This window comes from Oryzias latipes, chromosome 24 (genome assembly GCF_002234675.1).
Source record: "Oryzias latipes chromosome 24, ASM223467v1".
Classification (NCBI taxonomy): Eukaryota; Metazoa; Chordata; class Actinopteri; order Beloniformes; family Adrianichthyidae; genus Oryzias; species Oryzias latipes.
Window position 1 is genome coordinate 15243657 of NC_019882.2, and position 24617 is coordinate 15268273.

A 24617-nucleotide genomic window follows, 5' to 3' on the forward strand; every position below is an offset into this window, starting at 1 on the left:
TAGTTCATGTGGGCATTATACATTTACTTTCTTCAACAAAATAAGCAATAGTATAACTTTAAGATTTAGATTACCGTATTTTCACGACTATAAGGCGCACTTAAAAGTCATAAATTTTCTTCCGCCAGCAGGGGGCGCCCTATGAGCCGGTGCGCCTATTGTGTAGTTGTGGGTCGTAGAAGAAGATGGAGTGAGGGAGGGAGAGAGACGTGAAGGCCAAGTGGAACCTAACTGCAGTGCAACTATCTACATTTTAAAGCCTTCTATGCTCCTTCTACCTCATAACCCTCAAACATTTCAGTATAGGAGTGAGCAGAGAAGCAGCTGGCCGACTGCTTTAAACTGCTGCTTTCGCTAGCGCATAGGAGGAGAAATGCAGAGACATTGGCGCAGTTCTGTGTGTGTGTGTGTGTGTGTGCTGAAAGGAGCAGGTTTTCGCCAGCGCACATGAAGAAAGGAGACCCGCAAGTCTGTGTGTGTGTCTCTGTGTGTGTGCTGAAAGCAGCGCCGTTTTCTAGCGCATAGAAAGGAAGAAAGGAGACGGCACACGCAGCGTCTGTGTGTGTGCTGTGTGTTTAGCGCTTGTAAGGAGGAAGGGAGACAGAGCGCTGCAAGTGCGCGACCATTCAGTTTGTGATCAGTTAGGGAGAACAGTAACAAGATAAAAATGTTTCCTCTATAAAAAATCAGAGACTGGATGTTTTATTAACCCACTCTAGAAGCGCTGAGGTTCTGAACGGGGCGTTAACGTGCCCGCGCCTTAACACCCGGTGCGCCTTTTGTGTGTGTCAAAGACGGAAAAATCCCCCGTGACTGAGACCGCGCCCTAACATCCAGTGCGCCCTATGGTCGTGAAAATACGGTATATGTTAAGTGACTCAGAGAATCAGCAAACCTTTTTTTACAGTAAGATCTTGAAGGCTAAAAACATAATATTCTATTTTCCAATGATTTCATAGTTTCAGAAATGCAATAAAAATGACAACTGTTTCTACAAATACAGGATGAAAACAGAGTATTAGTTGGCCAATGATGCTTCATGAAAGGAATAAATAAATAAGTATGAGAAAGAATTACTGTGAAATTATGAGATAAACAGTCTGCTATCATTGTGTCATATGAGTTTGTGCAAGTTATTATATCTTGGTCTCAGATTTTATCAAATAAATTTCCCGTCAAAATGCGACTTATAGTCCAGTGCGACTTATCTGTGTTTTTTTCTACTTTATAATGCATTTTTGGGCTGGTGCGACTTATACTCCGCAGCGGAAAATACGGTACCTTTAATACAAATGCAATCATATGGCACGCAATCCATTTATATTCACATGAGTTTTGTTTTTCTTGTGATTTTTGCCTCTATGAAAGTTTGTGATTTTTTTATCTATGTTTTTGCAATTACTGATACTGCACTTTCCAATAAAAGCTTTTTTATTTAAGTCGTTTTTGAGTACCACTTTTCTGTCTATTCCTTGCACACCGTTAAGTCAATGCATTTTTCTTACACTGACATAAAACTGAGAACCTTTCATGATTGTGACCGATATGGATGTGAGGCCATTTCCTGGAAAAACTGACAACATTTAGTTCCTGATTGTTGTTGCAAGAGCTTCAGACTAGATTAGTTTTAACTTTGTCACAGCACATGAGGCAACAAGAAAAGTTAGCATCCAGCCAGAAATTCATTTTTGCAGTGCAAATAATTATTTCATGGATAAATTATTATGCTGGAAGTATAACTATACATTCACTAAGCATTAATATACAGAGGAAGGTAAATAAATGATGAGGGCAAAGAGCCAAAATGAATATAGTGGTGCAAAAAGAAAGTACTGTATAGTATGAAAATAAGATGTATGCCTTAAACAGTACAGAGAAAAAAGCTAAGAACACTGGGGCAAATGAGCAACAGATGCAGGTTATCCAATGAAAAGGCATTAGCATACATGAAATAATTTAAATGACAATAAACAGGGAAGTTAAGTACTATCAGTGCAATACATTAGATGTCTAGCATGCGCTGATAAATAATTTGTAAACTTTACAAATAAAAGATAAATTACTGAAAAAGTTGGGGGTTGCTGGGAGTTGTAGTAAGGCTGAAAGTCTGAGGACAGCTCCCGCCGGTGACCAGAGGGGGAGACAGAGTTCTGACTTCTGATGGTAGTACACGTATTTTCATGATTTAGGGACAACAAACAAACAAAATGCAAGCATTTCCCACATGACCTGTGGCTATACTGTTTTTTATAATAGTATATTTTAGACTTGTTTCATAATCTGGGTTACAATATTCCACGAATTATACATTTTAGAGGAGTCCCTGGAAACATTGGTGTCATTGTGTGCATGTTAACATGTATGGTTGTGAACATTTTTGGAGCCAACAGGTATGTTTATAACATTTGAGTGTGTGGACAAGCCCCACCCCTTCTAGATTTGTATTACAACCATCCAGCAACTTTTTGTTTTATGCTGCTTGATGGTTTTATCCCCCCTCTCTCTATAATAACCTTTCTACATCCCCCTAACATCCCTCTCTCTTCTTCCCTCCTCTTCTTTACAAAAGGGGTTTATTTAGACATATTTTACATCTGGTATGTCAGAAGATTCATAACCCCTTGTTGTGAAAGTAAAATATGTCCAACACAAGAGAGGCCTTCAGCTCTCATCTGTTTGCTCAACTGTTGGACAGGACAAGTAAAAAAAACTGTCATAACAGCTGCAGGGCAGCACAATCATCAAGTGTTCAAGGCCCATCCTGCAGAAAAGCAAGGTGACCAGGAGAGGGCAGAAAAGCCTGCAGTAGAACAGATAATGTAAATGAAAAAGCAAGAAAAATACATGTTTCCAGTTCTACAATATTGTTAAAATTCTAAAAAAGACAATGTTCATGTCAATTAGCTGATTTATTTTGACTTTTTCTTTTAATGACACAGAATATTCTAAACACTTCATTGATGATGGATAATAATACTTTGTTTACACCCATAAAGAGAAATTCTGTTTTCCGGTCCCGATCAAAACAGATCAATAAAATTGAAAGTAAAAAAAAAAAATGCTTATAATGTTTCTAAAATATAAAAACTCCAACAATCTATTTAAAAATCTAATTGCTTACTGTAAAATCTCAGCCAGGACAAAAGATCTGCAGAACCTCTCAGTTCTGCTGCAGAGTGAGATAACCTTTCACTCTGACAGCTTCTCTGAGAAGCCAACGTTTTTGTTGCAGTGGGTGATCTGTGTTATTGAGGAAAGCCTGCATCCAGCTCTTCAATCTGTCCTCCACCACAAACAATATATAGTTGTATATATAGTATATAGTTTTTACAGCCTAAGGTAATCTTTAGCTTTAGTACAGTGTCTCCCCAGATCAGTTGACATACTGCTATTCGACAGCTTTGCATTTGAAAACATTTGCAAAGAATTTTTCATTCTTTGCAAATGTTCCTTCCTTATTTTAGAAGCACTGGCCTAAAGTAATCTTTAGCTTTAGTACAGTGTCTCCCCAGATCTGATGACCTACCGCTATCCAGCATAATGTTTCATGTTCCTTCTGTTTAAATATGATACAATAATTCTTGAAGCCTAAATGGTTTTTCACACATACTTATTTTAAAGCTGTATCATAATCTGGGTTAATATATTCCACTAATAATACACTTTAGTCTTTAAGATTTATTTTTCTCACTTTTCTTCAAGTATTCTGAGGAAATGTTGACACTTAACTTTCACAACCTCTGTCAATGCTGATTTTAAAACAATGAAATGAGTAATTTTTCTAGAGAAAACTGAGGAAGATTTTTTTTGGTCAAGGTATTATGGTTCTGTCACGAAATGATGTGGTAACTGATGTAGTTAAGGAGGCTTTGCACATAAACTTTAAATTCTAGACTTTTAACCAAAACAAGGTTAGTGGTTGAATAGGTTAACTTGTGAACATCATTTTTCATATGTGCATCAAAAAGATACATAAGGAAAACAACTCTAACATCTTTTACTTTGCTGGTATTGTTAGACGGAACTCACAAAAATGAGAATTTTTTTTTCAAAGTCAGAAACAGGAAGCTACACAGTAAGACCTGCTTTTTTGACCAGTGATCAGAACCAAACTAACAGATTAAGTCTTAATATTTGAAAGAAGGTCAGTGGATCCCAGAGCTGCTGGCGAAGGCCCTGGTAGGTTTTCATCTTTTTGCTAGTAGTATTTTGATTATCAGTGTCATCATGAGTTTTGTTTTCTGGGTTCCATGTCATTTTTCGATGCACTCAGTGCTGCAGCTGACTTCTTACACAGCGAGGACCTTTTAAAGTTTTCGTTTAAATGTAATTTACATTGTTAGAGCATTGCATTTTGGGAACAGCGGCATGAATCCACTCTTGTTTGCATTTATCTCTTATCGATTATGTTGCAATACCTTTACAAAGATCTGAGCTTCAGTAACCGCTCAGTCAAAATGTTCATGCACATTTTAATCAACTGGCGACAAGTTGTAGCAAAAGCACAAGTTATCCTAAGGGTATGTGAGGGCGGGTGAGACGTACTTTTCTGTCTTTTGTAACCCTTGTGCTATCCTAGGCAGTTTGCACACATTGGGAGTTGGGTCATCTAGACCCACTAGACAGTACTCTGAGCCTTTTTTCTCCAATGATTTGTGATCTTCACTGGTGTCCATGGATTACATGAAATCTTTCCACCTTTATCCACCTTTGTCATGGTAGGGAGAACACGTCAAAGTAAGGGTGGGGTCATCTAAGATAGCACAAGGGGTTAAACATCCCACCCCCCCAAAAGGCCCATTAGTGCTGCTCAATTGCTCCTTGCACACCCGGTATAGTGCACCCTGCTTGTAGCTTATCTGTTAGAAATGAAGAAATCAGAGCATAGTTTGTGTTGTCATCCTACATGTGTCCTATGCTGCGTTTCATGTGTACACCCTGTTCGTGCAGCATCTGCGTTTGGTTAGTAAGAAGCAAGTGTGCACACATTAAAAAACGACTATAGTAAAGTATCACCTGTATGTCACAAGTGCCTGAAACTTATACTGTCCTAATAAATGCTTCACAATACACTTACCACACTCACTACAAGGACGTGTCTCCTTAATATTTTGAAATTAAGAAGGTTTCTGTCAATTGCATTTATGAAATATAAATAGAAATAAAACAATATATTCATTTTAAAAAATCCAGTGTGAACTAGTATTTGAATTCCCCCAATGAAAAGGATTTATTAAAATCTTCTTTGACATCAAATGTTTAAATGTATTCCACAATTTGAAGGCACATTGAAGAGAAGACTATATAGTAATGTCAATTAAGTCTTTATGTGTATTTTAGCCTATATAGTTTACTTCTTTTTTAAAGGTTTCCAACAATAATGTCTTGGAATAAAGAAAAGAAAACTAGTAGTATCCATTTTTTTATTATTAAATGCTACGAGAATGAATAAAATGCAACTAAATATCTATGTGTAATTAGACTGACCAAAAATATAAACGCAACACTTTTGTTATTTCTCCCATTTTTATGGTATGAACTCAAAGATGTGAAACATTTTCCACATACACAAAATAACCAGTTCTCTGAAATTTTGTTCACAAATCTGTCTAAATCTGTGATAGTGAGCACTTCTCCTTTACCAAGAGAATCCATTCCACCTCACAGGTGTGCCATATCAAGATGCTGATCAGACAGCATGATTATTGCACAGGTGTGCCTTAGACTGGCCACAAGAAAAGGCCACTCTGAAATCTTCAGTTTTGTTTTATTGAGGGGATCAGTGGACTCAGACAACCAGTCAGTATCTGGTGTGACCACCATTTGCCTCATGAAGTGCGACACATCTCCTTCGCATAGAGTTGATCAGGTTGTCTATTGTGGCTTGTGGAATGTTGGTCCACTCTTCTTCAATGGCTGTTGCGAAGTTGCTGGATATTGGCAGGAACTGGAACACGCTGTCGTTTACGCCGATCCAGAGCATCCCAAACATGCTCAATGGGTGACATGTCCGGTGAGTCTGCTGGCCATGCAAGAACTGGGATGTTTTCAGCTTCCAAGAATTGTGAACAGATCCTTGCAACATGGGACCATGCATTATCATGCTGCAACATGAGGTGATGTTGGATGTAAGGCACAACAATGGGCCCCAGGATCTCGTCACGGTATCTCTGTGCATTCAAAATGCCATCAATGAAATGCACCTGTGTTCGTCGCCCATAACATACGCCTGCCCATACCATAACCCCACCACCACCATGGGCTACTCGATCCACAACATTGACATCAGAAAACCGCTCACCCACAGGACGCCACACACGCTGTCTGCCATCTGCCCTGAACAGTGTAAACCGGGATTCATCCGTGAAGAGAGAACCTCTCCAACCTGCCAGACGCCATCTCATGTGAGCATTTGCCCACTCAAGTCGGTTACGACGACAAACTGGAGTGAGGTCGAGACCTCGATGAGGACGACGAGCATGCAGATGAGCTTCCCTGAGACGTTTACTGACTGTTTGTGTAGAAATTCTGTGGTTATGCAAAGCGATTGTTTCAGCAGCTGTCCGAGTGGCTGGTCTCAGACGATCTTGGAGGTGGACATGCTGGATGTGGAGGTCTTGGGCTAGTGTGGTTAGACGTGGTCTGCGGTTGTGAGGCCGGTTGGATGTAAATGGGGTATACTTATATAGCGCCTTTCTTCCTACAAGGACAAAGCGCTTTACAGTCACAGACCCATTCACCCAGTCACAAACACATTCACTCACACATTCAAGCACTGGTGGCGGCTCCGCTGCCAAACACAGGCGCCCGCCTACCACCAGAGGCAAGGTGGGGTTCAGTGTCTTGCCCAAGGACACTTCGACTCATGGGCTTGCAAGGCGGGAATCGAACCTGCAATCTTATGATCATGGGTCGACCGCCCTACCGTTGCACCACGGCCGCCCACAATGTGCTGCTAAATTCTCGGAAACACCGGAGACGGCTTATGGTGGAGAAATGGACATTCAATTCCCTAGCAACAGCTCTGGTGGACATTCCTGCTATCAGCATGCCAACTGCACGTGCCCTCAAAACTTGCGACATCTGTGCCATTGTGCTGTGTGATACAACTGAAGATATCAGACTGGCCTTTTCTTGTGGCCAGTCTAAGGCACACCTGTGCAATAATCATGTTGTCTAATCAGCATCTTGATACGGCACACCTGTGAGGTGGGATGAATTGTCTTGGCAAAGGAGAAGTGCTCACTATCACAGATTTAGACAGATTTGTGAACAAAATTTCAGAGAACTGGTTATTTTGTGTATGTGGAAAATGTTTCACATCTTTGAGTTCATAACATAAAAAATGGGAGCAATAACAAAAGTGTTGCGTTTATATTTCTGGTCAGTGTATATAACACTTAATTTGGGTAATTAATCATGAACTGGCAGGAATATAAAAACAAATAGAAGCTAAAGGAACACACATACTGTATATGTATATATACATAAAGGGCTACTGTAGAACATTCATTACTCATTTCTTGGAACTACAAAAATGTTTCTGTTTGCTTTGTAAACACTGACTCTTTAAAGTTTATTTCTCTAATATATTTGTGTGTTCACTAACACTGCTTCACTTCCCATCAAAACATTTTTTATTGTTAACAATTATTGAATGCTATCAGTGTGAAACCTCTGAATTCCTGATTATTTTGTGATTCTTAGGTGCATCATTTGTTTAGTGTTGGGCGTCATGGAGCAACTCAACTTGACTGCAGTAACTTCAAACATCTCCTCCTCTTCTGAACTTCTCCCTTCTCCTTCCATGGACTCCAGAGGTGTGCTGCCTGCAGTGATTCTGTCTCTCTGCTTTCTCCTGGGAGTCCCTGGAAACATTGCTGTCATCATTCTGAAGCCAAATTTTCAGCAGCTGTCCAGCATGACCCAGAGTTTGACGCTGAATCTGGCCGTGTCAGACCTGCTCTGTCTGCTGACTCTCCCACTGTGGATTTACAGTCTGCTCTACGGCTGGATCTTTGGTCTGATGGCCTGTAAAGTCCTAGCATATCTCATGTGTTGCAGTGTTTATAGAAGTTTGTTGACTGTAGTTTTGTTGAGCTTCCAGCGTTACATGCTCGTAGTGCACCAGCAGTTTCAGACAAAAATGAGATTGTGTCTGGTTTTGCTTTGGCTGGTTTCACTGATTCTTTCCATCCCTAATTTTGAGGTTCGACAGGAAATCCCTGATAAGAACTGGCTGCGCTGTGGATATCTATTCTCGTCCAGAACCCAGAAGTTAGCTGTGCAGCTGACAGATACTCTGGTGGGATTTGCTTCATTTTTTATTGTAGCATTTTCATACATTCAGCTTTACAGGAAAGTGAATCGAGCAGCATTTTTTAACAACCCTCAGACATCCAGACTGGTTACCAGTATCATTATAGTGTTTTTTGTCTTGTGGATTCCATACCACACTATAAATGTATTGAGTGTTGGAGCTACTGTTTTCCACAATGAGAGGCTTGAAAAACATTTTGCAGAGTTGCGTTACATTGTTGTACCCCTGACATTTATAAACAGCTGTCTGAATCCACTCCTGTATGCATTCGCTTCTCACATTTGTAAATGTTGATTTTAAAACAGAGAGATGAGTCATTTCTCTGGAAGTCACTGAAAGGGAATTTTCTTAGGTCAGAGTGATTTTCTTTGTCACAGAAAGCAGCAGATGATGTGATAACTGAGGCTTTGCCTATAAACTGTGTCTTAAAACCAAAACTCAGTTAGTTCAACTTGTACTTGCAAACCTCATTTTCATTTACACAGGCAAAATTCAATTACGCTAACATCTTTTATATTCATGGCATTATTACACTTGACATACAAATATGATACAAGAACAAAGAGTTGTTATTTTTAGAGTAAAGTTTGAAACAGGAAGCTCCACAGTCAGACCTTTCTCACATGAACACTCTCTGAGAGTTGAGAGTGTTATTTTAATGTAATGTTTTAATCAGATTGTGTAACTAAACTGCCTTGTGTTTGAAATGAATGCTTACAAAATTGTATTTTCAAACTCTATTTTCATCAGAAACAAATGTCTTTTTTCCCACTGAATGTCTGTTCTGTTTATAAGTTTGCATTTGCTTACAATTCTTCATTAAATGAATCCATCAGTGTAGGATGAAGCTCAAAGTGTTTGGATGATGCAATAGGAAATGCTTCATTATGCCGTTTCATGGCTAATTGAACGAGCGCAAAGATAACTGAGGGAGTGTATTCAGAAACTGAGTGAGCGAACCTTACAACCCCGCAAGCACAATGCAAACCAAGCGATCCCGCATTTTACAACTACACAGTTGCAATCTTAACTGAGCTGCAATCCTGCGCACTTGCTGGGTTTGCGCCCAGTGTTCAGGGGGTGTGTTTGTCACTTGGGGGCAGTAACCTTTCTGATTCATCTGAAATTTGCATGTCAAATCCAGTAAGGCTTTAATAGAAAAAAAAACAGCGGATGTAATGTGGATTAAAACATTAACAAATACACAAATTCAGTGGTTTTCACATGAGACAAACTTACAGCCCAAAAAAACCCGCTGCACTTTCTTATCTTGGTATTCGGTCATTAGGTAACGTTTTAATCCATGTTACATCCGCCGTTTCTAATGCTATTAAAAGCTCTAAAAAATGACAGTCCCGCACTGCTGCCTCGCCGGAGTTGACATGCAAATTTTGGCCAATCAGATCAACCAGAAAGGTCACTGCCCCCAAGTGACAAACACACCCCCTGAACACTGCGCACAGGAGCGCCGCTCAGTTAAGATTGCAACCGTTCAATTGTAAAATTCGTGTTCAAACGCCATACTGTATGTTCTTCCTGGTAAAAATGATAATTGCTGTCTTTTTTTGCTTTTTGAATAAAACATTGTATTTCTTTTTTTTCTTCCTTTCAGTTTTGTTCTTTCATTGTGCACTAATAATATTAACCCCCCTTTATGATAAACCAGAGGACAGTTGATAGGACCTGGCACCTTTGTATGATTTTCGATCATCAGCCTTTTCTGGAGTGTTTGTACATTTTAGTTTTAATCTCAACTCTGGACTTTGACCGCTTTTCATCTAGGCTCCAAGACATTAGTAGATTTCCTTTTCAAGTCACCAGCAGTAATTATTAGAATTACCTGAACTTTTATTTAATTTTTGATTGTTTAATTTGAATTGGAATGGTGTTTTTTCTGCTTCTATTAATGAAAAGTAAAAAAAATAACAAAAGGTTCAAACATTTTGGGGTAGCCACTATTCTAAGCTAATGTCACTTACATATATATTTCTATATCTATGTATGTTTCTATTGCAATAAAGTTCAATATGATCTGTAGTTCAACAATGTCTAACTCTGACTCTTTTTTAATTCTGCAAACACAGTTCATGTGGCTGACATACATTTGTTTTCGAGAGAGGTTGAGAAAGTACCCAGGCGCAGAGAGGAGGAGGGGTAGGGATGACCTGTTTGACACTGACGCTCCGGCGCTTGTTTCACCTTCGTGAAGCAGAGTGGTTCTGCACAATGTTTCGGGGCATGTATCAACTAGTGCAGATCACAAGGTTCATGACGTATGAACCGCCACATGCATCGTTTGGTTGAACCACGGTTCAGATGTCACTTGTGTTTGAACAGTTGGGTGTGCTATTCTCTGTAAATACAAATGAATCCCGAACTTTTCCCGACCAGTTCCATTGTTTTCCCTGTATTGGAATCAGCATCAGTTCATTGCACTTTACCATGGTTCCTGGTAAAAAAAAGTACTGTGGCTCAGGATCGTTTCAACTCGGTTTTTCCTAATAAGACAAAACACTATGAACGTTATTTATAAAGAAAAAACTTCTACCAATATGTGATGGCAAGTAATCATTAGAGTAGTAGTGATAACTCAGTGGAATAGGCATGGCGTCTGCATCCAGAGATCCTGGGTTTAATACCAGTGTTGTACAATTTTATTTAATTTTTTTTTGCTTTGCATTTATTTTCTTCATGTGATGTGTGTTTTGCTGTGTCAAGCACTTCTCACAGAAAACGCAACTCGTTTTGTTTTACGCTGTTTTTTATTATCATAAATAAGCAAAATAAGCAATATAATATATATAATAATATAATATATAATCGTTTTTGCTCTCATCTTTTATCCATCTTTTTATCCATCCATCCCTGAGGTAGGATGGATCTCAGTAAAGGAGAAGTACTCACTATCACAGATTTAGACAAATATGTAAAGAAAATTTGAGAGAAGTGATTGATTTGTGTTTGCAGAAATTAAATGTTTCAGATCTTTGAGTTTACCTCATGAAAAATGGGAACAAAAACAAGAGTTGCTTTTTGTTTTATGTTCAGTGTACAAAGTCTTTCATTGCTTAGTTCAAAATGAACATCAATCTACTTCCTGTTTTGTCAGATAATGGTTGGCTGGGGAGGGGGGGGTAATTAATGCACAAGTCACAAACTAACATAATGGTGTTTGTGCAAACTTTGCAAATCTGTATTGCCACACACTGTGGTTAAAAAAAGGATCTGCCAACCATAATATTAACAAAATGTAAAATTAAAAGTTCCTCATCAAGAGGTGGAGAAAATGTAGTAGCAGCTTCTACAACTAAGTTCCCACATAACTTTATTGTGATGAACTGGCACAACCCCTCTAAACCTTAACAAAGATGCATTTTCCGATTTTATTAGGGGCTAAAAGTCTTTCAATGGAAAGATTTTGTTGTGAAGATTTTTTTTAAAGCATGCAAATGTGTCACAAGACATGAAATATGTACCATATAATAAACATACTATAACATACTTTTATCTTTTATTGATGCACATAGGATGGAAGATAATACACCACCAAAATATTCATGACTTTTGTTTGGAGATGTCTCAGAAAAAAAAAATTCCCTTTTTAATTATTAAAGTTCAATGATGACTCAAGTTTATAAAGAATTTCTAAAAGTGTTGATAGCATCACAGTGTTGATAGATCAAATCATCCGACTCCTTTGTCACTGAGCAAAACCGATAAACCACGTTCTTCTCTCCGAATCCGTCCAGGAGGCTTTTGTTCGATGTCGTGGCTGGAGAAGTGGATTCGTTCCAGCGGTGCAAAAACAGGGTGCCACTTCAAGCTCCATGTGCTTCTGCTTGACTGCCCGTTTCAGCTCCAGGAGAGCGTAATTGTAGTCAGAGAAGACAGAAACTGTGGAGTTGTTGGTGTGAATCCACCCCTAAGGGATCTGGATTTTTTTATGGGAGTCCAACGGAAAACAGGCTGCTGTCGTGATCTGGATCCTACACTGCGTGGCACACAGTTAAAGCCATTTTCTTTCCTTTTTTCTCTTTTTCCAAAACTCTTCCTTGGTCCATCAGCTGCCCTCATTCCAGCATGTTTTCCTGCTCTGCACCTTCTGCTGTCATCCCTCCTTCTCTTGATTTTTCTAAGTGTTTCTTCCTCCCATTCAACTCAACTCTCATGCTCTCTGGATTTTTCCAATACTTTCCTCGTCTCCCCCTTCTTCTTTCCCCCCTCTTTTTATTGAGCTTTAAAACCCGACTCTAAGCTTTCTGGCACCTTCTATATATTCTGTACCATCATTTGATTTGATTTGATTTGATTTGATTTGAAATGGTTTATTTTAAGCAATTAAGAAGAAATAATACACAACAGCAATATAATCATCAGTTATGCATTCATACAGTAACAAATCAAACTTAAGATAATTAGACATATTAATAAATATTGCTTGAAAGGGAGTGGGAGGAAGCGAATTTATATAATCCCACCCCGTTATACTATAACCATTTTATTACATGATTTATCAATATCCGGTTCCCAGTTTTTATCAGACAGAATTAAAAATCATAAGATATCGATAAAGCACATGACAAAGATGAATTACTTAAGTATTACGTCAAAAATAACTATTTTAGAAATCAACATGGCAAATGCAGATCAGTCATCTGAAATATATGCAGATTATGTTACTTATAAAAGCCATTCATATGAATAAAACATAATATTATATCAGTAAAGTAGACACAACACTGTTTCAGGAATTTTCATAGCAAAATTTGATCAAGTATTAAAAGTTAAAAACATGTGCAAAATTATGCTACATTAGGAAAGATTTTTGAATCAATTTATCAATTTTTGGAGAAAGTGAAGTAATATCATTAAAAGTCAATTAATTTAACACTTTTCAATAAGTGATTAATCATTTGTTTTACTTTTTTTAATATTTTTTTTTGTATTTTTATTTTTATTTTTTATAATAAAGTAATGCTGTAGGGGAAAAGTAAAAAGGGTCCATAACTGTCGATTGTCCAAGGTTGGTATTTCTTCTTTTACTGATAACAGCTGATCTTCTGGGTTTGTACAGAGTTTGTTCTCTTCGATGTGCAGACATTAAATTCAGGTCCATATCCTTCTTCAGCGGATATCAGCGACGGTGAAAGTTGAGGTCAAGTTGTCTGCAGGTCAGAACTCTGCTGTTATTCAGCTGACGTCAGACATACAGAGTAAGTGATGAATCCACGTGTCATATTTCTTGAAATTATTTGGCTCTTTGGTTTATTACTCCATGTTGTTTCAGACGACCGTGATTAACCCTTGTACTATCCTAGTCACTTTAACATTGGGAGTTGGGTCATCTAGACCCACTAGACAGTGCGCTGAACCATCTAAGATAGCACAAGGGTTAAACACTTTTCAAAGTCTTTCATGGTGTTCACAACCAGAACCTTGGACCGGTCCTCTGGACCGAGTGGTTTGACGTAAATCCTGCAGCCTTTAACCCAAGTGTTCTCAATCTGCTTACCCTTCCTGAGAAGCCGTGCATGTTTTGAGATTTCAGCATTCCTTCTGGTCAGATGGTCGTTCAGATAAGCAGCCGAACCTTTCAGGTGTTTCCTTTGGGTCATCAAAGCTAGCTTGTGTTTGTGATTCACAAACCTGATGAGGATCGCTGGTTTATCCGTCTCCTTTCTCCTGGGGAGCAGGTGGCAGGTCTCGATGGTATTGAGATCCACGAAAATCCCTTTAGACGTAAGAAATGAATGTATTTGCTGCTCCAGAGACTCTGCACCGATCTCCGTATTAGCACTGCTAGCTACGCTAGCGCTAGCATTAGCAGTGCTATGCTAGCGCTTGCATTAGCAGTGTTGGCTCCTGCTGCATCCAGCTTCGCTCGAGGCTTGATTGGTACTCCAGTGAGAATGACATTATTCATCCTTACTTGCTGGTCGACATCGTCCAGTCTTTTCTCCAGAATCTCGACCCGGTTTTCTCGCTGCTCGTTTTGAGCCCGAAATCTTCGGAACTCTTCCATCATTTCCCAAAGTGGCGTTAGCTTAGCCGACACTTGTTCCATAAAACTTTTCAGCGTTTCTTGAATAATTTCAAGAGTCTTTTTGAGGTCTTCGTATTCCTGGGGTTTCTTCGGGGGCATGGTCAGCTCTCTTTTTTGGGGAAAATCAACTTTTTAAGTAATTTGAAGATAGTAGTATTCGCAGAGGGGCACGCCACGCGTCCTGCTGTGTAACCCGGAACCGGAAAAAAAGATTAAAAAAAATCATGGATGCAATGTGCTGCTGTCAACACATGTTTTGGGGAAACCAGGACTCCAGAACAACCTGCAGAGATGCGAACAGCGGTGGAGAAAGGGTAGGTGGTGATAAACTGAGAATCCGAGATAACCGAGATAACAAATCGTCCATCCTGCCCGTAAACTTGGCGCTTTTTGCGAGTGTGAACAGATTAGGGTGTCATTTGTTGTGCAAAAGTCGTATTGATCCACTGCAGACTGACATCAGTATGTGTGCAAGCACCACTTTCATGCAGAGTCCCATATCCCAGAATCCTCTCCTGAGTGGTTTGGTCTAATCGTGGTAAGGTGCTCTGACACTCAATTCCACAAAACAACTCAGAGCCCCAACTGCCTCCCTTTCAACAAAGGTGTGCTTAAGTGTTTAGTTTGTGTCACAAGCAGCTTTGGCAGGTTCTGTCTGCTCCACATGCTGGCTTGGCTGCTCTCGTTCATCATTAAACCTGCAGAAACTGTCAAAGCAGCTGCTCAGAGCAGCACAATCAGCAAGTGTTTAATGCCCATCCTATGGAGACAGAAACATGAAGAGACAAGTGGTTAACTCATCAGAGATGCAAAGAATGTTAATGACCAGCAGAGGGCAGAAAAGCTTGCCTTGAAACAAACAGGAAATAAAAAAAGGAAGAAAAATGCCTATCTTAAATTCCCTAATTTTATTACAAATTATAGGCAGTGAATCTACTGTGATTGTTTTTAGTTTGAAACATTTTTCATAATACAAAGAAAACCTAAAACGCTACAAATTAAATAATACAAGATATACAGCCAGTTCTGAGGTTAGTACCACTGTATGTCAAATTATTTAAATAAATAATTCTTATCATACTTAAACACTGAAAAATGCTCAAGAAACTAAAAAGAAACTAGTCTTAAAAAATCAGATTTTTCACAACCATATATTTTTATCCTCTAATATACAAACAAACACACTAACTTTACAAGGATGGTGGGGCCAGCTATCTTTTGTCCTCTACCCCACCCTTGTGAGTGGAACCAGGCCCACAGCAGCAGTGGCTGTGTGCCTTGTGTGTTAATTTCCCTCTCTCCATGAGGGTTCTGTGGCTTGGCTATTATCCAAAGATCACATCCCATCTGAGCATGGGGTGTCAATGTCCCTGTGGTGCTGAGTTCAGACGGAGCTGGCGACCGTGCTCCAGCAACAAAGTAGCAAAACCCGCCGGGTTTGTAAGGCTAGGAACTCCTGCTCCTCAATCCATGTTTGGTGAAATATTCTGTCACAAGAACAGGCAGACAGCTGGATCCTAAAGCACCAGGTTTATTAGCTCAGCTAAAGGTCCACAAAGCTAAATCAGGGTCAGGCAGGCAGGGATGCATCAGAGAAGAGACAGGTTAATCAGGATCCAGGCGAGAGTTGGGGCAGGCGGCAGGCAAAGAGAGTCAGAAACAGGAGCTCAGAGTCAAATACAATGCTCGGTAATGAAGGTGATAATGAAGTTTTAGTAGGATGTAACTTAACTTCTATTCCTTGCTGATGTGTGTTTAGGTTGCATAAGGGTCTGGGTTATGCATAATCAAACATGTAATGGGGAAATTTACCAGTCATTTATAATTAATGCAATCATATTTACCATGAAATTTGTCGATGTGGTGAAGAATTTAAATAAGATTTCACAATATTTCCTTCCTCTGAATATCATTTTAGAGAAGCTTTGTCTTTATAAAAGCAAGGCTCCAAATGTCCTGTTACGCATCATATTAACGGTACATCTGGTTATTAAGACTTGACAGCCAGACTACAGGATGGAGCCGGAAACCATCAATGCGTGCATCTCCTATAATTCCTCTTCAGGGCATCCTTCAGAGACTCTTTCCTGGAGCGTCAGGGAATTAATCAATGCTTTGGTCCTTGGTTTGGGCTTTCTGATTGGATTACCTGGAAACGTTGCGGTGCACATTCTCAAGCCGAATAACCTGCATCTGTCCCCTGTGAGCCAGAGTCTGATGCTGAGTCTGGCTGTATCGGACCTCCTCTGTCTGCTGACCGTCCCGTTTGGATTGTTCAGTATGCTTTGCTCATTTCACTCATTTTACCCATCCCTGTCTGCATAGCTCAACAGCTAACATTTTGTCCTCAAAGGACATATTGCATTTTCCAGCTCACTATCAACGCTCTGGTTATGTTTGTGTTGACAGAAGAAATCACTGTGGGATTTATGACAATGTTCATTTCAGCTTTTTCATAGATTTGCCTTTATAGGAAGGTGAAACAAGCAGCATTTTTTAACAATCGTCAAACAACCAGACTGGTTTCCAGCATCACTGTCACCTTCTTTGTCTTGTACTTTCCCTATCATGTCAAAAGTATACTGAGTGTAACTGTAAATCTTGAAGATTTGGAATAAGTTGCGGTACATTGTTGGACCAATTGTCATTTTGAACAGCAGCCTGAATCCTCTCCTGTATGCATTTACTTCTTGTAACTTTCAGAAGTGACTGTTGTGGCAGAAATGCTGGTGTTTCCCAAAGACAAAGCAGTATTACCATAATTTATTCTGTGAAGTGACCTTAATGATAATGGACTGGCCACAAAAGTCCTTTTTGCTCAAACATTTTTTTTAAAATTGTGCTACTTTATTCAATATTGATCGTTGCCTTGGAGGCTGTCATAGTTCGTAGGCGTGGCAGACCCAGACACTCGAACCCAGAATGAACAGGTAAGTGAACGGTAAGTTTGAATTTATTTTCCTTTTGAAAATGGGGCTCTTTGCGTGATGAGGCTCCGGGCTGGAGTGAGGCTCGTGGCGTGGCTGGAGGTAGTAGCGCAGCTAGCGGTGGCTGGTATTTTTCACAGGAATGCAGGAATAGCTCGAAGTGAATTCCACACAGGTGACTCTCGTCACAGGAGAACAACGTTAGTTGGAATGCAAAAACGAGAAAGACTTGATATGAGCAATACTGGACCAGGCGTAGTCACCATAAGGGATTTCTGGAGCTGGGTCTCCTTTTGAAGAGCAGAGTCTGATGAGAGAAGTGGTCACAGCTGGTGGAGTAAAGAGCAGAGCAGAGAGGGGAGGGGGAGGAGAGCTGACAGAGGCACCATGACAGAGACAGCTGTATATAACTTAAATTGGCACGTGTATCTGTACAGTATGATGTAGTTGGTGATGTAGTTGGTGTAGCTGGTGTTTGGCCAGTTCGTTCTGTCATGGTATGAATGACGTAGTAGACTCAAATGCTGGAACCCGGAAGGAAGCTCAAACGAAGATTGATTAACAAAGTGTTTATTTTTCCAGCAGGAAAAATCTATAGTCTTTGATGGTTACGTTCTGTAGATTGGGGCTCCGAAGCAGAGGTAGCGTTGTCGTAGATGGAGGACCCCTCGAAGGTTATGACTAGAGACGTGGCGTGGCTGGAGCGGAGCGAGGCTTGAAGCGAGGATGGGAGGACCGGATCTTGACGAAGATATTCAAGGAGGACACTCGTGGAGGAGCAACCTGAGAGCGGATCAAAGAGCAAGGTAAGCAATGAGTCAATGTGGCGAGCATGAATCAATTAGGTGACCTGACAAGCACCGAGGTTGGCAACGAACTGGCGATGAATGCTGGGCTGGATCTCCTTATGAAGGTGGTGAGTTGATGAGATGAGTGTCCACAGCTGGTTCCAATCTTCAGAGGTGAAGAGAGCGGGGGGGGGGGGGACTGACAGAGGCACCATGACAGTTTTACCTATTTTTCCTTTAGGTATCTGACTAAAAAAGGTCCATTTGACTTTTTGAATGCATTTATGAAAAAGTCATATCAGATGTTTTAGTAGGAGAGGACAATGAAACAGTGTTTCATTTTATTTTGTTTTTGTGGTACAACAAATGACAACCAACCAGAACAAAACACACTGTGAATCCTGATATACTTGTAATCTTCATACACCCGCCTCCAGAAGAAAGTGAAGCAACAATATTTTTCAGCAATTCAGCAACAACCAGACCAGCTTCCAGTAGTGTCATCATGAATTGTTTGTTTTTTATCTTGTTCATATTACTTTTCACTAGTAAACAAGGAACACATGAGACCAGGTACTTCACCACAGCTCCAGCCGGTGATCAGAGGGGGAGACAGAGTTCTGATACTTACGGTAGTACACATACATACTGTCCCCCCAAGTCCGGCTGGATGAAGCTCTTCTGCTGGACTTTAAATATGTGGTTGTAGAGTTAGATAAATTAATTCTTCTCTATGAGCTATGGTAAATTGCCTGTCCGTCCTGGGGAAGATCCCTCCTTCATTTGGGCACCCTTGAGGTTTCTTCGTTTTTTCCGGAATCCGTTCTTTTTTAGGAGTTTTTCCTTACCGCAAAGGGGGGGTCTAAGGGCAGGGATGTCCAGTTTAGCTTAGTCAGTTTGTTAGTTCAATTTAGTATTTTCCTATTGAGTTCTATGTAGTCATGATCCTTTTGATTTTATGTTTTACTTCTTCAATTACCTCTACAAAGCCGATCGAGATGTCTGATGTTGTGAATTTGGGCTATACAAATAAAATTGAATTGAATTGAATACAAACAACAAAAACAAACAAAATGCAAGCATTTCCCACATGACCTGTGGCTGTACTGTTTTTTATATTAATGTATTTTAGATTTGTCTCATAATCAGGGTTACAATGAATTTCATGAATAATAAATTTTTAGAGGAGTCCCTGGAAGCATTGCTGTCATTGTGTACATGTTAACATGTATGTTTGTGAACATTTTTGGAGACAACGGGTATGTTTATAACATTTGAGTGTGTGAGTGTGAACAAGCCCCGCCCCTTCTAGATTTGTATTACAACCATCCAGCAACTTTTTGCTTTATGCTGCGTGATGGTTTTACCCCCCCCCCCCCCCCCTCTATAATAACCCTCCTACTACCCCCCTCCCCTAACATCCCTCTCTCTTCTTCTCACCTTTTCTTTAGAAGAGGGGTTTATTTTGACCTACAGTACATCTGGTATGTTAGAAGATTCATAACCCCCTGTTGTAATAGTAAAATATATCCAACCCAAGTGCCCTTTAGCTCTCATCTGTTTGCTCAGCTGTTGGACAGGACAAGTTAACAAAAACTGTCATAGCAGCTGGTAACCCTTGTGCTATCCTAGGCACTTAAACATTGGGAGTTGTGTCATTTAGACCCACTAGACAGTGCTCTGAACCTTTTTTCTTCAATGATTTGTGATCCTCACTGGTGTCCATGGATTACATGAATGACCTTTATCCACCTTTGTCATGGTAGGGAGAACACGTCAAAGTAAGGGTGGGGTCATCTAAGATAGCACAAGGGTATTAACAGAAAGCCTATCCTGCAGAAAAGCAAGATGACCAGGAGAGTGCAGAAAAGCCTGCAGTAGAACAGACAATGTAAATGAAAAAGCAAGAAAAAATACATTTTTCCAATTCTATAATATTGTTAAAATTCTAAAAAAGACAATGTTCATGTCAATTAGCTGATTTATTTCAAATTTTTTCTTATAATGACACAGAATATACACTTCACTGATTATAGATAATACTTTATTTACATCCATAAGGAGGAATTCCGTTGTCCAGTCCCCATCACAACATATCAATAAAATTGAAAGTAAAAATAAAATAAATGCTTAAAATAAATGTTTCTAAAATACAAAAACTCCTAAAAAATCATTGTAAAATCCAATTACTTATTGTAAAATCTTATAGCAGCCTGGATAAAGGATCTGTGATGCATACATAAGCCCTGGATCATGAAACAACAACCAATATATTTTTGGTTTTAAGTTTTGCATCATACTGTGCCAAATCATGTCAATAAACAGGAAAATAACACCACTTAAATATGAAAAATAAAATAATTAAGATGATTTATAGTATTTTTAGAATATTAAATTCTTATTGTCACTGTAAAATGGACAAATGCTGAAGGCCTCTAAAAGGGTTTTGGAAAATTTACTGTTAAAAAACAGTTATTCCTGTGCATTTTCTGTTAATACCAGCCCACATCCTCCTAAGTAAATGTTTATCCTCATCAGGTAAAAAATTAAATGAATGCCCTAAATTCCAGGTACAAAAAAAAAACAAATAACTTCTATGTTGAACTGAATTCTCCCAAGAAGCTGCAGACAGGTTTTCAACAGCTACATCTTCATACTGACAAAAAAAAGTCTGTCCACAAGTTGGAATCAGCTCAGGAGAAAGAAAGCCTGCTCATGACAAGGAAGCATACTCTAAAAAAAAAGTCATATTTCATGTAAATATTACCGTGAAGTATAACGATTTTACGTTCAGATTTTCATACGATTTGCATTTCCTTTCGCTACATTTTCAAGCTTTGTCTCTAAAAAGGTAAAACTCCAAGTTTCCTGTTAGGTGTGCATCATAATTTTAACAGCACATCCACTTATTAGGACTTGACAGAGGATGGAGCCAGTCACCTTCAGTCTGTTCACCTCCAACACTTCCTCTTCAGGACATCTTCATCTTCCTCCCATATGAGATTTAACCTGTCCTGTGGTCCTTGGTTTGAGCTTTCTGGTTGGATTCATTGGAAACATTGCTGTAATGGTTCTCAAACCAAATATCCAACATCTGACCACTGTGAGCCAGAGTCTGGCCATCTCTGACCTTCTCTGTGCACTGACTATCCTGTTCTGGATCTACTGTATAACCTGCTCTTCAGTTGGACCCTTGAGCATGTGTCCTGTAAGCCTCTGACATACCTGTCATTCCTCAGTGATGACAGTGACTTTGATAAGTGTCCAGCGCTATCTGGTTGTTGAGAAACAGCAAAATACCTTAAATCACTTTTTACCAAAGCGTCTCCTGGTTCTGCTGTGGATGGCTTAACTAATTGTTGCCATGCCTGTGTGTGTGATTTTTCAGCTGACATTAGTTAATCAAAAGACATATTGCACTTTTCAGCTCTCAACTTAAGCTATGGTGACAGGCGTGCTTTTAGCAGAACTCACAGGGGGTTTATTACAATGTAGCTTTTTCATCCATTTGCCTGAATAGACAAAACAAATCTCGTTATGCAACTGGCCAGCAAAAACATGGACAATAACCACATACATTTGAAATATTATTTATTATGATATTTATCATTTCACTCATCCAAAAATCTCATTATTCAAATACAAAATCCATCCCCCTCTCTTTCCTCAAAAACATTTCGATCACCCTGTTATGTAGTTCATGGCACTTCATTTCTCTCGAGAAGTCCTTTTGTATTCCATCAAGGCCAGTGCTGAGAGTCGACTCCGTTCAGTTGGGTTTTTGAGTAGGTTTTAATTCGCTTTAGAGCCTAAATTGTTCGCTCAAAAGACGCAGTGAACACGGGATTGTAAGCGCTAAACACACAAATCTGTACAGCTGCTTCATGATTCACTCAGATTGTTCTGATGAAGGAAATCGATGAGATCAGTGGGAGGTTTTACTGAAAAATCCTCCATGGCGTACATTACAGTCAGCTCTGTTATTAACCGAGACAGATCAAAAGGAGTGCTCCATGGCTTTGTGTCAAACTGGACAAGGCTGGATGTGTCTTCCTGAAACTTTTGTCCAACCAGAAGGTCTGAATACTGTGACGTTTCCTAAGCCTGCTAGAAGGCCCTGCTGACACCAACTCAAAATTTGATTGGTTGAAGGAAATTAATATCTGACGCTACGTTTTGTATTACAGGGCCCTCAGAACTGATGGTGAATGCCTCATTAACTCTGACCCTGCCTGGCAACAAACGACAGCTGAAATGCGATTGGTTAAATGCTCCAATGTGAAAATATACCTGTCTGGAAGCAGCATAACCATCATAAACACAATAAAAGGAAAATTGACAGACCATTTGGAATGATTTCTTTATTTATTTAATACAGGGGACAGCGCGTATTAATAAACATTTCTGTCAAATTGCCAGAATTTGCCATAGGGCTATTTTTCACCTGCAGTTCCTGGGTAGATTTTAAAATCACGCTAAAAAATAACAAAAAATACATATTTACATAACATTCCATACATATATTAAACAATGCATTCAATAAAATTAGCAGTTATCAATCCAAAATGAGACAAATTTAAGAACGTATGCACACATAAAAGACAAGACAGTAGCAAGGATTGGTGAGAGGAGGTTTACTTAGTGTTGACAGCTCTGATTGTCAATGAGACATTTCTTTAATTGTGTCTTGAACAAATTATATGTTTTGATTTTTGATAGTCACGGGTGTAACTATTTAATGAGTATGCATGGACAAAATATAATTAATCAAGTTCATTAATCTCAAGTTCATCTCACTGTCAATCACAGATACCCAACACACCTCCCCTGCTCAGCTCAAAGTCACTTTGCTGGACCTTCATTTTTTTAATAACTCAAATGTTATTGATTTTATAATGTAACCATATTTCTGCTAACCTCTTGGCCAGGACAGCCTTGCAAAAAAGATCCTCATCTCTCTGGGTTTTATAACTGGTTAAGTACTACACAACAAAAGATGGTCATAGAACAACAAAGTGCAAACATTCACCCTTTATAGCAGAGTCAAATTCAGTGAAAACATGGACAGATTAAAACATCAAAATTTAAGCAGATGCGGGATCTCTACTGATTTGAATTTTATGTAAAGTGGAACTAATTTTAATAACATCCTTACATACAATGAAGTCCCTTGAACAATACAGCAGTATTGATTTGAACTCTGTCTTGCTCCCCTCAGTCTCTCTTCTTCTGTATGTAATTATGTCACCTAAATTAAGTTCTAAACAAACGGGACAGTAAATATATAGGTCCAATATATACGTCTGAATTCCACAATGGGTTGATGTCGTCTTGCAGTTCCAACATTTGTGGACCCAAAAGAGGACTGTCCCATACCAGGACATTGATCCCAGGATGAGGTTCAGCCATGGATCCACTCTCCTCCCATTCAATCTCTGGAACCAGCATACCCTGACAAAAAAAAAAGATACTGTTTGTGAACAGCACTGTTTTTTTTGTGTTTTAGATTATGTAGGCACAGTGACCCACTAATAATTACTTATATTGTTGCTGGCAGGCAGACCTCATATCTCCATAACTGTTTATAATTTGCAAATAAGTGATCCTTAACAAAGTAGTGAGATTAGTACAGCTGATGGCTCATAATGCCATGCATTGTGATGCATTTTGAACTTGCAGTACTGTAGATATGAAAAAAGAAAACCCTATTTTTAATTTGTATTGTTTTCTTTTGTAAATAAACTCAAAAGCTTCCTAATCTCACATCAGCACAGCATTTTTTTTTTAACCCTTGTGCTATCTTAGATGACCCCACCCTTACATTGAAGTGTTCTCCCTACCATGACAAAGGTGGATAAAGGTGAAGAGGATTTCATGTAATCCATGGACACCAGTGAAGATCACAAATCATTGAAGAAAAAAGGTTCAGTGCACTGTCTTGTGGGTCTAGATCAGGGGTGGCCCGTGGGCCGTATCCGGCCCGCCAGGTGGTTTAGTCCGGCCCACACATGAAGAGTAAAAATCATAAGCATGTTTCTAAAAGAAAGCAAGTTTTTAGTCCATTCCTGTGGCGAGTTCTGATTTTTTAAAGAAATAACCGAAATGCGCAATTCCACCACTAGGGGGAGCAAAGGAATAGCTTAACAGGTGTAACAACATTACTGCATGTGCCAAAAATGAAACCTAACAGCTCTGTGTCTGGGTAGGCAGTAGTTTGGTTCCCTGTGAGCCTCACCACTGAAGGATGATCAGTAGTGACACCCTAATGACCAAAATGTTGTCAAAAAGAAAAAGGTTGAAGTGAAGTCCTGAGCTTTCCAGAAAAATGGAAAGCGTTTTATTTGTTCACGGAGCTGAATGCAAACCTGCATGCTTGGTATGTCTTTAACAGGTTCTCCAAGAATATAACATTCAGCACCACTATGAGACTCTCCACAAAGAAAAGTTTCAGCATTTGCAGTTAAGAAAAAAAAAGATTTAGCAACTATTAGCTGGACCGATAAATAACCATCTGGATTTACTGCAGCCCTGACGTCAGT